General features: G+C 36.3%; 1 non-coding gene across 1 annotated transcript; it reads right to left on the bottom strand.

Moving 5' to 3' along the window:
- Positions 1-7,355: 7,355 nt before the first annotated feature.
- On the bottom strand, positions 7,356-7,507 carry LOC122218838. Its single transcript, XR_006202147.1, has one exon. It is a non-coding gene; the product is annotated as a small nucleolar RNA SNORA62/SNORA6 family (small nucleolar RNA).
- Between the last annotated feature and the right edge of the window lie 7,527 nt (positions 7,508-15,034).

The raw sequence follows: 15,034 nt of genomic DNA, 5'->3' as shown, positions 1-15,034 counted from the left end.
AATCTTAGAGACAGGCCATCTATTCTGGAGCCTCACAGAATAGGGTGATGGCACTCAGAAAGCCAATGACAGAATATTTTCTCTGTAAAAATGTAGACTGAAAAGCCATGTGTATTTTCCCGTGTGCTGCAGCTCATCTTCGGAAATAAATCACAGGCATCCAGAAAAAAAAAAAAAAATTTGAATTTTTTCAAAATTGAATTGCTTCTACTACACAGCCTTTATTCACATAAAGCCAGCACACATGTTTACTTTTATTTCTTAAAAATTTATATTGCTTTTGTGAATGTGACCTATTTCATTTTGGGGGAGGAGGATTTAGTGTTTAATATTAGGATAAGTGAAAGCTGGCCATTTAATCTGGACCTCAATTTCTTCATCTATAAGTTTAATAATAGTCCAACCTCATATTTTGTGAGTGCATGAGAATTACATAATGTACATAATGTCCTTAGTTTGTTGTTTACTTTCTTTTCCATAAATTCTATCACCTTAGAGTGGATATCACTCAGTTTGGAGGCAGCAGGAGCTTAGGAGAACAATGAATTTAGCAAGTTTCAGGCAATCAAATCAAATAACATAAATCTCTATGCCAATTTAACGACGGACACTAATTCTGGAGTATCAGAGAATTTTCCAAGTTCTTTTTTCTCATTTACATTGCCAAGCTTCTACTTATTTATATTTTGCTCACTACACAAATCCCTCTTTAATTTTGCCAGAGGGTTTAGCCATTCCTCTGGAATGCATATATTGCATGCAAAATCTGCATTAAAAATCCGATTACAGAGCAAACTCTCAAAAAATGTTATCTATTACCACTTGACAGCACTAGAAATATCAGGGCACTTTTTAATGCAATAAATAGAATCTAACATACAATGCACATAGTTGTATACATTCCTAAAACATATAAGCAATATGAAGTTTGATTTAATAGACAAGAAGGCATATTGATCAGTGGAATTTGGCCAACCACTAATAATCTCAGATTTAAAAAAAAAAATAATAATGTTTATTTATTTTGAGAGAGAGCACAAGCAGGGGAGGAGCTGAAAGAGAGGGAAACACAATCTGAAGCAGGCTCCAGGCTCTGAGCTGTCAGAAGAGAGCCCTATGAGGGATTCGAACTCAGAAACGACGAGAACATAACCTGAGCTGCAGTCGGATGCTTAACTGACTGGGCCACCCAGGCGCCCCAGGAATCTCAGATTTGTTCAAAGTATTCTTCTCAAGAAACAGCTAAAGAAAGCAATAATTTACAGAAGAGGGATTAGACACATAAACAGCATGAACAAGATGTTAGCATGTTGTTCTCAAATTTCTAAATTTAACAAATGCTTCTTAGCATGAATTCATTATAAATCTATTCTTATAAGTTTATAAAGAGAATTTTTAATAAGCAAGAAATACCTTTAAGCTGCTTAAGTTGTCTTTGCTAATTAAGAAAACTGGCTGCAAAGCTACACATAAAACCTATTCCTCTTGTAACGCACAAAACAATTTTACCCATATAGTTTATCATGGAAAAATGACTTCAGACATTTTCTCTTCACCCCTGATATCAGCATATTTGAAAACTTTCAATGAATAGATTCCATGTTTGACCAGTGCATTTCACAACCTCACTCTGCTGTTACTTTGGATTTCGATTTACTGAATTTGGGAAATAGTGTTCCTTAAATATTCTTCATTCATTTGATACTGCTGAGTGTAGGTCATCTCCTAGCCTTCCATGGTGGTTGCACTTTTAAGCCAATGTAGAACTGGTCTAAGAGAGAAACTAATAAATGATATAACATTTTAATTCAAAAGATTCCCTGACATTATGACATATTGATTTTTTGCTCTCAAATGTTTTTAAAGGGAACCAGAATTTGAATTATGTTCACTTTAAAACACGTATCTGATAAGCTTGACAGAATTATATCAGTTCACACCATTATTTTCTACATGAAAAAAACAAGAAGAGAATAAATATACTCTAAGATCGTTATTCTCTTTGTCCTGTAACTTCATGTTATGAATGACTTCACTCCAGCATTATGGCGTTTCCCCGTATTTGCTCACTAGCAGTTAGGGATTCTTTGATCTTCAAGGCTGCTATTGTATAATTGATCAAAGGTTTTGAACCTGAGGAAGAGCCTAAGAGATTGGATTCTGAAATGTCAGTTCACCCACTAACTTTGACCAAATATATTTCTGGACATGCTATTACATTCATAAAAAAAAGAAAAAAAAAACTTTTGCTCAATTAAATATTTTTTGAACACAAAAAAGCATTTTAATTGCCAATTACGAATGACAATTTAGGCACATATTCTAGGATTTCTTAAAATACATTATTTAATAGACTTTTTTTGGCAATATTCATATCATTAATTGTTTCTTTTGTTATTAAAATTAATAACAATGCCAAAAATGTCATACTAATTCTAATCTACTAGTCTGAAATTAAATCACGCTTGTTGAATTTTGAAGAGTTCAGGCATTATGAATTATGCATAATATTTCATGCCAGAGGAGTTCTGACACAGGTCATTCTAAAACCTTGGAAATTCAATGTTAGCCTTCACTCTGTACAAACTGATAGTGTAGCTATTCAAAAAAAAAAAAAAAGTGAACTTGCAAAGCAAATGTCATTCTAACCTCAAACTACTTTTAGTGTGTTTGAATACCTGGCAGTGAAACTGACCAAAGATAGAAATGATATATTGCTCATGCCATTACGAAGGGAATATTGATTTCATTGCATCAACCAAGCTTAATTAAGGTGCAGTGGATGCTGTTTCTGAAGTCACCATATGGAAGGCTTGAACACCTCACTGCCTTCAAGTTAGATTTAATGCCAGAATTGGGAGGGACAACAATGGTATTTTCTTGTGTTTCCCTCACTTCCTTCTGTTTCTCATCCATTTCCTTACATATCATACATTCAACTGCTTTTACTTTTTCAGTACAATTTTGAAGATGAAATCAATGTTGTTGAGGTGTGAAAATCCACCACCAGGCTCCAACAGCACTTAATACACTGGTGGAAGACTTGGTGAGTTTTCTGCCTATTTGTAGAGATAACAAAGTAACATGGAGCAAATGCTACCATATTATGGGAAATTTAGAAACCACCAGAATTCTGTTCTAATGGGAAATTTAATTTTCTCATTGTCTTCTTTTTTTTCCATTGAATCTTAAGATATTTTTTCTCTATACATGTCCTAATAAACAGGTTTATTTTCAGAGTCAAAACCAATCAAGAGGAGAATAAACACAAAGTAGGTCATCCTTAGAACACAAAAGGATAAAACTTAGCCCTGACGTATCAAGGCTTTTAAAGTACAAAAAACTAATAGAATATAAGGTGAGGAGATCTTTGGTTCCATTGAATAGAAAAAATGTTTGAATACCCATTATTGAGCTATTTCATCTGTGGTTCTCTCTCTCAAGTAGTTCATTCCATTCTTTTTACTTTTCTATAATTTGTTTCTTTTTTCAGGACAATAGATTTTAGCAATTTAATGCAGCATATTTTGTACCATAAAGAATGCATTTCTGAAAGGTGGAAAATATCAGCACAGTCCTAATAAAAACTCAGTTATTATTTTCAGTCATTTGATCCATTTGCAGGCATTCAGAACACTTTCGACTTCATCATTCTGTCTTCTCATGCAGAGCTGACACCATGTTATTACCCAACATAGAGATCTTTTACAAATCCAAAAATAAGTCCTGACTTGGTGAATAACGGACTCCCACCACATATTTTCAAAAACTATACAGTAATTACACTCACATGGTTGATACATGCTGCATACTAGGTCTCTGGAAAATGAATACCAGTTTAATGGACATTTTATTTTTATTTTTTCAATTGTATTCCACTTTTGCTATTAGCTCAGTATAGCCTATAGCGCAGGAAATAAAATATCTCTGTTTCTATCTCTCTCTTTCTCCCCTCTAAAGTTGGAAGGAAAATTAACCTTTCTGGTAGTGTATTTATAACTTGCTATAACTTCCAAACCTTAACAACATTTACCTAAAAACATGTCTCGATGAATATTTATGGGACGATGGTAACATTTTTATCTTCATTTTGTTGTAATTTGCCTTTAGGTAAAATGTGAAGAAAACACAGAAACCACAATATACTAGTGTGGTTATAATACACAAAAATACACTCTCAAGTCCCCACGTACACCAGCATAATGTTAAAGGCCATAAAGTAAGAAAAATAGTATCTGAAAATGTTAAATGTATGGCTTGGTTTTATTTTTTTTTTTTTTTTTTTTTTTTAAATTTTTTTTTTTTAACGTTTTATTTATTTTTGAGACAGGGAGAGACAGAGCATGAACAGGGGAGGGTCAGAGAGAGGGAGACACAGAATCTGAAACAGGCTCCAGGCTCTGAGCTGTCAGCACAGAGCCCGACGCGGGGCTTGAACCCACGGACCGCGAGATCATGACCTGAGCTGAAGTCAGACGCTTAACCGACTGAGCCACCCAGGCGCCCCTGGCTTGGTTTTATTTTGCAGGTAGTATTCTTGATTTTTTTTCAAATGACATTTAAAAGCAATTCTTTGAGGACAAATAAATCTTAATTATAAATTATAATATGTTTATCACAACCATGTGAAAGTGCATTTATTTAAATTTTTTTATTCTTATAACATCTGTACATCATTTACAAACTCGTTGATTTAAAAAATAAGCATATGTTATTTTTTACATGGAAAAACTTTACAACTGAGTTTTTAAATAGGATAATAAATACATGTATTCATTTTCCATAGGTTGTATATATCAACTGACAACATTCCTAGAGTGTTACCATTTTTGATATGTGGGCTTGGTATCGATTTGAGGCAAAATGCTACTCCCTCATCCTCTCTCTTCACTGCTCCTGTCCTTGTGATTTTGGGAGAAGAAATGGTTTGTTCCAGTTTATTGGTTTACTTTTTCACTCTCACTTAAAGGAAGGATATTTGTAAATCTAATTTACCTGCAGAGCACATCTTTATGCTAAATGCCTTGAGCTTCTGTTCTCACAATGTTAGGTGTGCACTTTTTGTTTGTTTGTTTCAGAGGTATGATGCTCAGGCTAATCTCACTTAGATGGCTCGATATTGAAAGACCATAACTGTTCTGCTCAGGTCCTATTATGTATTTTCACCCTGTTGGCTTGTACTATCTGAGCATCACTTACTCCTCATTTGTTCATACAACAAACATTTTTGTGGGGCGCCTGGGTGGCTCAGTCAGTTAAGCGTCCGACTTCAGCTCAGGTCACGATCTCACAGTCCATGAGTTCGAGCCCTGCGTCGGGCTCTGGGCTGATGGCTCAGAGCCTGGAGCCTGCTTCCAATTCTGTGTCTCTGTCTCTCTCTGCCCCTCCCCCGTTCATGCTCTGTCTCTCTCTGTCTCAAAAATAAATAAAAAAAAAAGTTAAAAAAAATAAAAAAAAAACACAACAAACATTTTTGAGATAGTATGTGCCAGGTGCTATTCTGACTACTAAAGATACAAAGTCAAATGGAACATCATACCTACTCTAGGAACTCACAACCTAGTGTGAAATAAAGAAAATAAGTCAGTGGTTGCATTTCAATGTAATAGGTGTTGAGTGATTATACTGTGATAATCCAGACAAGAGGCATCTGGTTTCTTTTCCTTTTTGATAAGTAATTAAGGCTTCCTTGTAAAAAACCCATCAAAGAGCCTCCAATAAGGGCAACATATTAAACTTTGGTCAACTCATAACAACTCTTCTTGGTTGTTTAACAGATCATCTGTGGACACCACATAGAGGGGTGTTGCTATGAAAGAGAAATGTGAACTATATCATGGGCCCCAAGTATGGGGTACAGGGGATAAGTGTCCAGGGGAAAGATATGCCAAGGGTATCTTGAGTGTAAAAGGACTGCATGTTGAAAATACGAGAAAAATCACATAAGTCATTTTGGCTTAGATCTCTTGCTCTCATGTAAAACCTACTTGGAAGCATTTACTCTTAAAAGAGTAAAGGGTATAAAATCTTGCCTGTGCCCAGAGTAGAACTGTTGACACACTGCAATAAGATTTGTTGCCTGTGACTTTTTATAGCAGTTATATTAAGGGCTTCATTAGATCAGTCTGTGGGATATGATACAGTGATATGAAAGCAGTAGATAGCTGGGCATGTTCTATCAAAAGAAAGGATCCTGATGCATCATCAATGTTTCTCAGGCAATAAAGCAATTCTTGTAGCTGGTGCCAGTAGAGAGTACAGGGCATCTAAAAAACCTGGATGCAGAAACAAGAAGTAGGCTTTAAACATCTAGGCCTGAAGATATCAACAAACAAAAGCAAAGATGCAAACACTGAAATGAGAATTCTCTTCAGTCCATAGTTGGAAGCATAGAAATTACACAATTGTCTAACGTGTTAGTGGTAAATTCAGAGTGGACACATTTCCTGATGTGCAATAACTATAACTTAAGGCTATAAATGAATCCTTGTGAAAAGAATCTTGACAATTTTCTAGCATAGAGAAAAGGACACAAATAGGGACCAATAAGAGAAAATTCGAACTCTTTATTTAGTAAGTAAATAAAAAAAACCAACCTCTGGTTATCACCTTTTAAAAATAGACTTAGTTTATTAGGCCAAATATATTTTTTGAATGAGGCTAAAATGGGCTTTGGCAAAACTCCAAAAGGAGTTTATTTTTCTACGGAAGTGGTCCTTGAAAGAGAAAGCTCTAGAAACTAATTCAAGAGCCCAAAGGGGAATCCATTTTGTCTTCCACTCTGCAGATTTTCAGTTCTGATCCTTCAAACGGTCCAGTCTCAGACCATAACAAAAAATTGACACAGAAGCAGAATGGACTAGAAGTTCGTACCAATGAGGAAGTAGTGGGCCGTGTTTTGGCAAAGAAACTCACCTATTAATATGCCATCTTTTTCCTGAGACTTGAGTTTCTTTAAGAGTTTTTAAGTCTAAATTCGAATGGTGCAGAAAACAAACATGCAGAAGAAATGCACCAAAAAACAAAGAAACAAACAAACAAAAAAAATAAGAAAAGAAAAAAAAATCTCAGCATCTACATTCATTGCAAGGTTTTGATTGACTTGATATATTGTATATACTGTATATACGGTTTTGCTCCAAAATTAATTTACATAAGAATTTTGAATGACAGCCATAATGATAATCAAGTCCACTTTTTATTGCTTTCTATGCACACAACACTGTATAAAACATATGATTACATTTTACTCTTCCCAATGATCCTGCAAGGTATTGTCAGCCCCTTTTAAAATTAGAGAAAACTGAGGTTATCAGAAACTTTATTTTACTTTACTATTAACTTTCTTACTTTTTTTTTTTAGCAAGAATTACTATAAAACTCCACTCATTGAGCCAGAGACCCTTGTGGTGTCAGAAAGATTTGCCCCTCATGCAACACACTACCTACACTTGTGAGTTCAGTGGCCAGCCAGTGGCCTCAACTGCAAGCTTTAACAACATGCAGAGAGATTTTCAAATCTACTGTAGTTAAACTACTGGCAGACAGCATGGCAAATAAAGTCAAACAAATTCTAAAGACTAGTCTTGTTAGATTGTACCATCAAGTCCTACTTTGTGCCAGAAAATGTACTTAATATTTTTATGTATACAACTGCCTTGAGTACTTTATAAACTCTGTAATGTAGATACTAACATGTGTAGTTCAGATAGTGAAAGTGAAGTTAGAGGTATTGCAAATAACAAAGTACACTCAGCTAGTAAACATCATAAGTTGTATTGGAACAGAAGTTGGTATTACTCCAAAGTCCACACTCAATTAGATACCTAGGTAGCCACTAAAAAAATAAATATTAAACTGAGATAAGTGATTATTTCCAGTTTCCTACATGTAACAAATAAAACCAACATAACATAGTATGTTACGTCTAGTTAGAACATCATAATGTCTAGTTAAGTTAGAATGTCATCATGTCTACTTAGGATCTCTTTTTCCCTTTTATCTCCCTGGAAGACCTACTTGTCCATCTCACTGAGAAAAAAGCATATGTATTTTATTCTACCTAAATTCAGTTACCACTGGCTTACTTGTATCTTGCATCTGGAAGTCTCTCGGTGTGAGACTTCCTATGACGGTCACAATCATGTTTGTCCAAAGAGCAAAGCACAGTGACTGACACATCTTTCCCTAGGACTCACTCTCAGAGAAACCCAGAGATAAATACACAGATAATTTTAACACCTCTGGTCACGATGGTTCTAAAGGAAGTATGGCAGAAAGAAGCACCGATCCCTTAATTCTAAAATATCAGTAGGAAGAACTGGAGGACCCCAGGGCCCTAGGCCAAGATTGGCATCATTGGGTGAAAGATATCCTGTACCAGAAGGACAAGCTGTAGGTGTGGACAGGCTTCTAGGTCATCATGAGCCATCAGTGTTGTGAGTGGCTTGTCTTTCAGTGCTGAAGACCCTCAGGATGGGGTATTCCTCACTGTCCTGCCACCCCACCAGCTGCAACCAGGGTCAGGCACCTATACCTTCCATATCCTCCTAAACTGTCTGCTCTGTCCTAGGCACTGGCCCTTCAGGGCAAAGAACAGCCCATTTGCTTGCCCAGTGACCCAGCACTCTGGTTGTGTCCCCTTTGGTCTCCTATTTTATTGGTCTCAGGCTGGCTGTGTTGGTCATGTCCCCTCCTCACAACAAGCAACCTATACCCACTCTGACTCTGGCCCCCTGTAATAAGCTTGTGTCCACAAGACACGAACTGTTCTTTAAAAAAATGCATTTAGTTTATTTTTTTTTAATGTGAGAATCTTTATTTTGACAAATAAGTGTAGTATAAAAGTATGACACAAATATTAAAAAAAGTTAAAAGATAAACATGTTTACAAATTATTGCAGAAATAATACAAAAGAGGGTAAAAATTCTCAATCAGGAAAAAAGAAAAATGTGAGCGATTATGTAAAAGCTCTTCCCTTGCAAGAAACGGGGATAAAGCTGAAGACCTGGTTTGGTTTCATTCCTGAAAAATGTACAAAATAACAGAAAGACCAGTTGAGGTCAAACGTTGTGAACCCACTGTTTTTTCTTTCTTTTTTTTTTTTTACCTGCCTACTTTTGATCTGGGGAAAGCTGATGACCACAGTGCAAAAGAGCTGATGGGAGAACAGCCAAGAGCTCTCCATCAAGGAGTTCATCATCCTACATTAACCTGCCAGCAGAAAAGGAAAATAGAACAAGCCCTTTGAGAAGTCTCAGCTCTGCAGCTGGCCGGCAAGATTTCCTTCACTGTTGTGCTCAAAACAGTTTCCATCTTGGCCAGCAAAAGCACGGAACAGCAAAAAAGGCACGCAAGGTTTTGCTTTGGAGGAAGAGTTCCTGGACAGCTAGACAATGGTGGCATGCTTTTTCTATTTCTCCAGTGATGGGGGACTGAAGACAGAGTGGGTTGTCAGTGAACTGGAGCCTTACAGACTGCATAGTGTAAGTAAGCCTGCCATGGCCAATTCCAAGCAGCTAATGTGACTTCACCAAACACGGGGTTGGAAAGAGATGTGCACAGTTGACGTTCAAGGGCCGCAAGGAGCCTGAAGGAGCCAGTGCTCACCCACAATGCATATTTCTGTAGTGATCTGGTACTTCAGCCTGCTTTCCAACTTCACCTTATTCCCTGACTTTGAAGTTCACTCTTAAAACCACTCTGATCTTCTTATAATAGTTACTTCTTTTTGTCTCCAGTTCTTCCCTTGCTCATCCTCAGACACAGGCATTTCTTTCCTTCCTTCAGAGGATGTTTCAAGTGTCATTTCCTAAGAGAAGTATCTTTTTTTTTTTTTTTTTTGGCCTTACGTAACCTATGTAATGTAGCATCGAATCTTTCTCCACCCACTCACATAACTACCCGCTGAATCAACCTTCTTGTTGAATTTTATTTAATTTGTTATTGTTGTTGCTTTTCTCAGACAGAACATAAGTTTAAAAGGTAGGGAGTGTTTTGTTTTCTTGACTTCTATATTTTTACTGTGTAATAGAGTTTTCATCACATAGTAGGTACTCAGTGAATACTTGTTAAGTGAATAAGTAAAGAAAGAGGTTGTTTACAAAGGCTTCAGTGAATATACTAAACTTGATAAAAAAAAACGTTGGGGAGGATCTTAATCGTTTAAAGGAGTAACTATCTATGATTTTAGCCTGCTTACCTGTTATATCAGCAGCTAAAAGGCAAAAGAAACGTCTGTGACAAATGGTTATTGAGTCTAAATTCAGGCTGAGTTTTACGGAGAATTTACTATGTGTTGGATTGAATTATGTTAAACATTACTTAAAAAACATGTATGGATTTCTTCATGTTAAAGTTTTTAATTTAATTACAAATAAAAACATCTTCTTTCATCTGAAAAATATTAGAAGTAGAAATATGTTATTTCCAGTTAAAAATATCATTGTGAATTTTATTTCTAAGCCAGAGTTTTCTCCCACATCCTGAATGGGGTGCAAGGACAGGTGACTCTTTAATTTCTGTCCTGAGAGCAACCACATGACTATATAATCTGTCTCTTTCTCTGAAGCTCAGTAGGGCACTGCCTTATATGTATTATCCCCACCCCTGTTTCATTCTCTTCTCCCTTAATCTGTGCTCTGAGATTGTCCTCCTTCCAAATGTATTAGCACTTAAAATTTGCCCAAGGCTCTGTTGGTGCAGGTCATTCTATTTTAGAAATTAATATATTGCTAAATACATTTGTGGGACAATTAGGCACAATATAATGTGTAGTGATGGTCCAGGGCAAAATGGTTACAGATTTAGCTTTGGGTGCTCTAGTCTCCTGTTGCCATGGATTCCTGTTCTCTGCATCTTTCTACTTACTTCATGTATTATACCAATCTCCATTCTTCCTATTTTATATTCTCAATGGCCTATTTCTTCATCCACTGCCTTGTTCACCATGAATCTCAAAAAAAGTAATCAGTATTAACTATATACCTTTGAATGTCTAATTATTTAATTATCACCATTAGTTATCACATAGTTTAATGCCTCCTACATTGTGCCAGGCATGGAGGAAGGCAAGAAAGACAGCTGAAACATACATAGGGCATGGTTTTTACCATTAAGATGCTTAGTCTATAACATGAAGTTTGAGACTAGTAGAAAGATTAATAAATACACATTTGGAGCTGAGCAAGATAATCTTATGGAGCTTCAAAAAGGTACACAGTAGGGGCACCTGGGTGGCTTAGTTGGTATGCATCCAACTCTTGATTTCAGCCCAGGTCATGACCTTAGGGTCATGAGATCAAGCCCCACATTGGGCTCTGGGCTGGGTGTGAAGCCTGCTTAAGATTCTCTCTATCCCTCTTCCTTTCCCTTTCTCTCTCTCTCTCTCTCTCTCTCTCCCTCCCCCCCCCAAAAAAAAAGTACACAATAAACTTCTGAAATAAGTTGTATTGTCGTGATTTACAGATGGGGAAAGGAGGCTTGTAACACTCAATTTGCTCAATGTTTATACTCCAAAATTTGAACCTAAAACTATTAATCACCAATACTTTTGGGTTAGATTATACTTGAGCTTATCCTTGTATTTCAAGGCTAAACAAATGTAACTATGTAATATGTGGTACCATCCAGAAGTGACTGCTGTAGCCCAAAACCCATTTCTGGACATCCCTGAGAGACAGCAGTAAAAAGAAATCCCCCCAGTAGCAGAACAACAAGCAGTGCACCTGGTTGTACATTTTTCTTAGAAAAATAAATGGCCAATGGTGCCTGGGTAGCTCAGTTGGTTAAGCGTCCAACTTTGGCTCAGGTCATGATCTCGGGTTCGTGGGTTTGAGTCCTGCATTGGGCTCTGTCCTGACAGCTCGGAGGCTGGAGCCTGCTTCGGATTCTGTATCCCTATCTCTGAACCTCCCCTGCTCATGCTCAGTCCCTCTCTGTCTCAAAAATAAATATTAAAAAAAATTTTTTTTAAAAAGGCAAATAAATGGCGAGATACATGGTTGGATATATACCAATTCATGGCCAATGGTTTCGGTGTTTAGTCAAGGATTTATTTTATTTTATTTTTAACGTTTATTTATTTTTGAGACAGAGAGAGAGCATGAACAGGGGAGGGGCAGAGAGAGAGGGAGACACAGAATCTGAAACAGGCTCCAGGCTCTGAGCTGTCAGCACAGAGCCCGATGCGGGGCTTGAACTCACGGACCTGAGCCAAAGTCGGACGCCTAACTGACTGAGCCACCCAGGCGCCCCTAGTCAAGGATTATAAAGGAACATGATTGAAAAATATGTGGCCAGGAGGTCTGAGGAAGATGTATATGGATAAATTTCTCTGAATGGGTGAAAAATGTGAAGATATTTGTGGCCCATATAAATCCTTACCAAAGGGTAACCTAAGCAGAGGAGGATTTTAATAATTAGGTGGATAAAATGACAAGTTAGCCTCTTTCTCTAGCCACTTCTGTTATTACCTAATGGGCTCGTAAACAAAGTGGCTATGAGGAGAGTAGTGGAGTTCACACATGGGTTTAGTAACACAAACTTCCATTTCCCAAAGCTGACGTGACCATGGTCACTACTGAGTGCCTCATCTGCTGACAGCAGAGATCAACACTGAGTCTCTGACATGGCACCATTCTCTGAGGGGATCAGTCAGCTCCCTGGTGGCAGGTTGAGTATACTGGGCCACTTCCATTAAGAAAAGGGCAGTGTTTTGTTTTTACTAAAATAAACACTTACTCTGGATATGGATTTGACTTCCCCATCTACAGAATTTCTGCCAAAACTACCATCCAGGGACCTACAGAAAGCTTTATTCCAGCATCCGTCATGCCATTCCACACAGCACTGCTTCTGCTCAAGAAACTTGTCACCTCAAAAAGAGTGCAACAATGGAGTGACACTAATGTACCTCATCTGTCTTACCATATTCCCCGCCATCTTGAAACAACTGGCTAGGCAGAACAGTGAACCAGTCTTTTGAATCTCAGTTAAATTGCCACGTATGTGGGAATATACATTGTAGGGCTGGGCAAAGTTCTCCAGGAGGCTGTACGTGTACTAAATTACCGTCCAATATATGGTACCGCTTTTCCCATAGCCAGGATTTTGGGGTCTGGGAGTCAAGGGGTGGAAACGTGAGTGGCACCACTCACTATTACCCCGCATTGGCCCACTAGCAAAATTTTTGCTTCCTGTTACACAACCTGGTGCTTTGCTGGCACAGAGATGTTGGAACCAAAGAGGTCTTGGTTCCACCAGGTAGAAGGCAGACAAACTCAGAGGTGGATGGCAGCTGCTCTGCTTACTAGTGAGGGCAGGAGGTTGGAGAGAGATATGTTTATTTTCTTGATCCTTGAAATGCAAGGACTCCCTGCATGGACAAATTAACAAACTGAAGGCCAATACACCACCTGAAGCACATTGTTTGCTCTGAATTTTTGACAACAAATAATACATTTGTATTAGGTTCTCCAGAGAAACAGTATCAACAGGATGTATGATGCATGTGTGTGTATATATATATATATATATACACACACACATATATAACATATATATATATATATATATATACACGTGTATATGTGTATATAAACAAACACAAATATACGTCTAATACAACACCTATATTATCTATTTCATATGTATAACATATTATCTATATTTTCATATATATAACACCTATATATTTACAATATACAGCATAAAGTCTATATAGCATCTGTAATATGACATTTATATAATACAACACTAAAAATATATCTATATGTATATGTATAGATAGAAAATGTTGCTATAGATAAATGAATAAATATACATATATCCTATCTACACACACACACACACACACACACACATATATATATACACACACACACACACACACATATATATACATATATATACAAATATATATACAAATACATACATATATATATATATATATATATATATATATAAAGTCAAGGAATCCTATTTTTGGATTTTTGGATAATATATGTATATGTATATATTATGTATACATTTTGCATGTGTATATATATTATATATAACATATATAGATAACATATATATAATATATATATATATAAAACATGTATATAATATATACACATGTATATTGATTATAAATAGTTCGCGGAGTACTATTTTGAGATATATATCCAAATGAATTGAAGAACTGAAATTAGTATCTTGAAGAGATGTCTGTACTCTCATGTGTATTGTTCATTGTATCACTGTCCATAATAGGATACTGAAACAACCTGAAATCTCTATTAATAAATGAATAAAATGTCATTTATATCATTAATATTGTACTACATAATTATATTGCATACATAATGGACTATTATTCAGCCTTAAAAAAAGAAGAAAATTCTGCCATGTATGATAACATGGGTGAATATGGAGGGCATTATGCTATGTGAAATAAGCTGGACACAGAAAAAAAATACCGTATGATACTACTTTTATGAAGAATCTAAAATAGTTAACCTCATGGAAGTTGAGAGTAAAATAGTGGCTGCCAGAGGCTAGTGGGAGGTGGACACAGGGAGGTATTTGTCAAAGTGTACCAAGTTTCAGTTACACGATATAAAAAAATACTAGAGATCTTGCCTATGGCATAGTGCCTACCATTAATGCTGTATTGTATAATTAACAAATTACTAAGAAGGATAGATCTTATGTTCAGTGTTGTATCACTAAAAGAATAACAATAAATAGAAAGGACAAGAAAGGTTTGCAGGAGATGGATATATTTATGGCACAGATTGTGGTGATCATTTCATGGGCTCCAAGCTTATCAAATTGTATACATTAAATAGGCCCAGCTATGTGTATATTAATGTGTATATTAATCATACCTCAGTAGAGTGGTTTATAAAACAAACAAAAATAACTATGGGTTAAGGATTGAGAGTGGATGCGTGAATGAGGTATATGGACCACAAAAAAGAATGGAAAATAAAAAATGGTTTAACTTCCTAAAAATGAAAATATTTTATTCTTTTTTACATTTCAACA

Source organism: Panthera leo, chromosome B1 (assembly GCF_018350215.1).
Source record: "Panthera leo isolate Ple1 chromosome B1, P.leo_Ple1_pat1.1, whole genome shotgun sequence".
Classification (NCBI taxonomy): domain Eukaryota; kingdom Metazoa; phylum Chordata; class Mammalia; order Carnivora; family Felidae; genus Panthera; species Panthera leo.
This window is presented reverse-complemented; position numbering and strand designations above follow the sequence as displayed.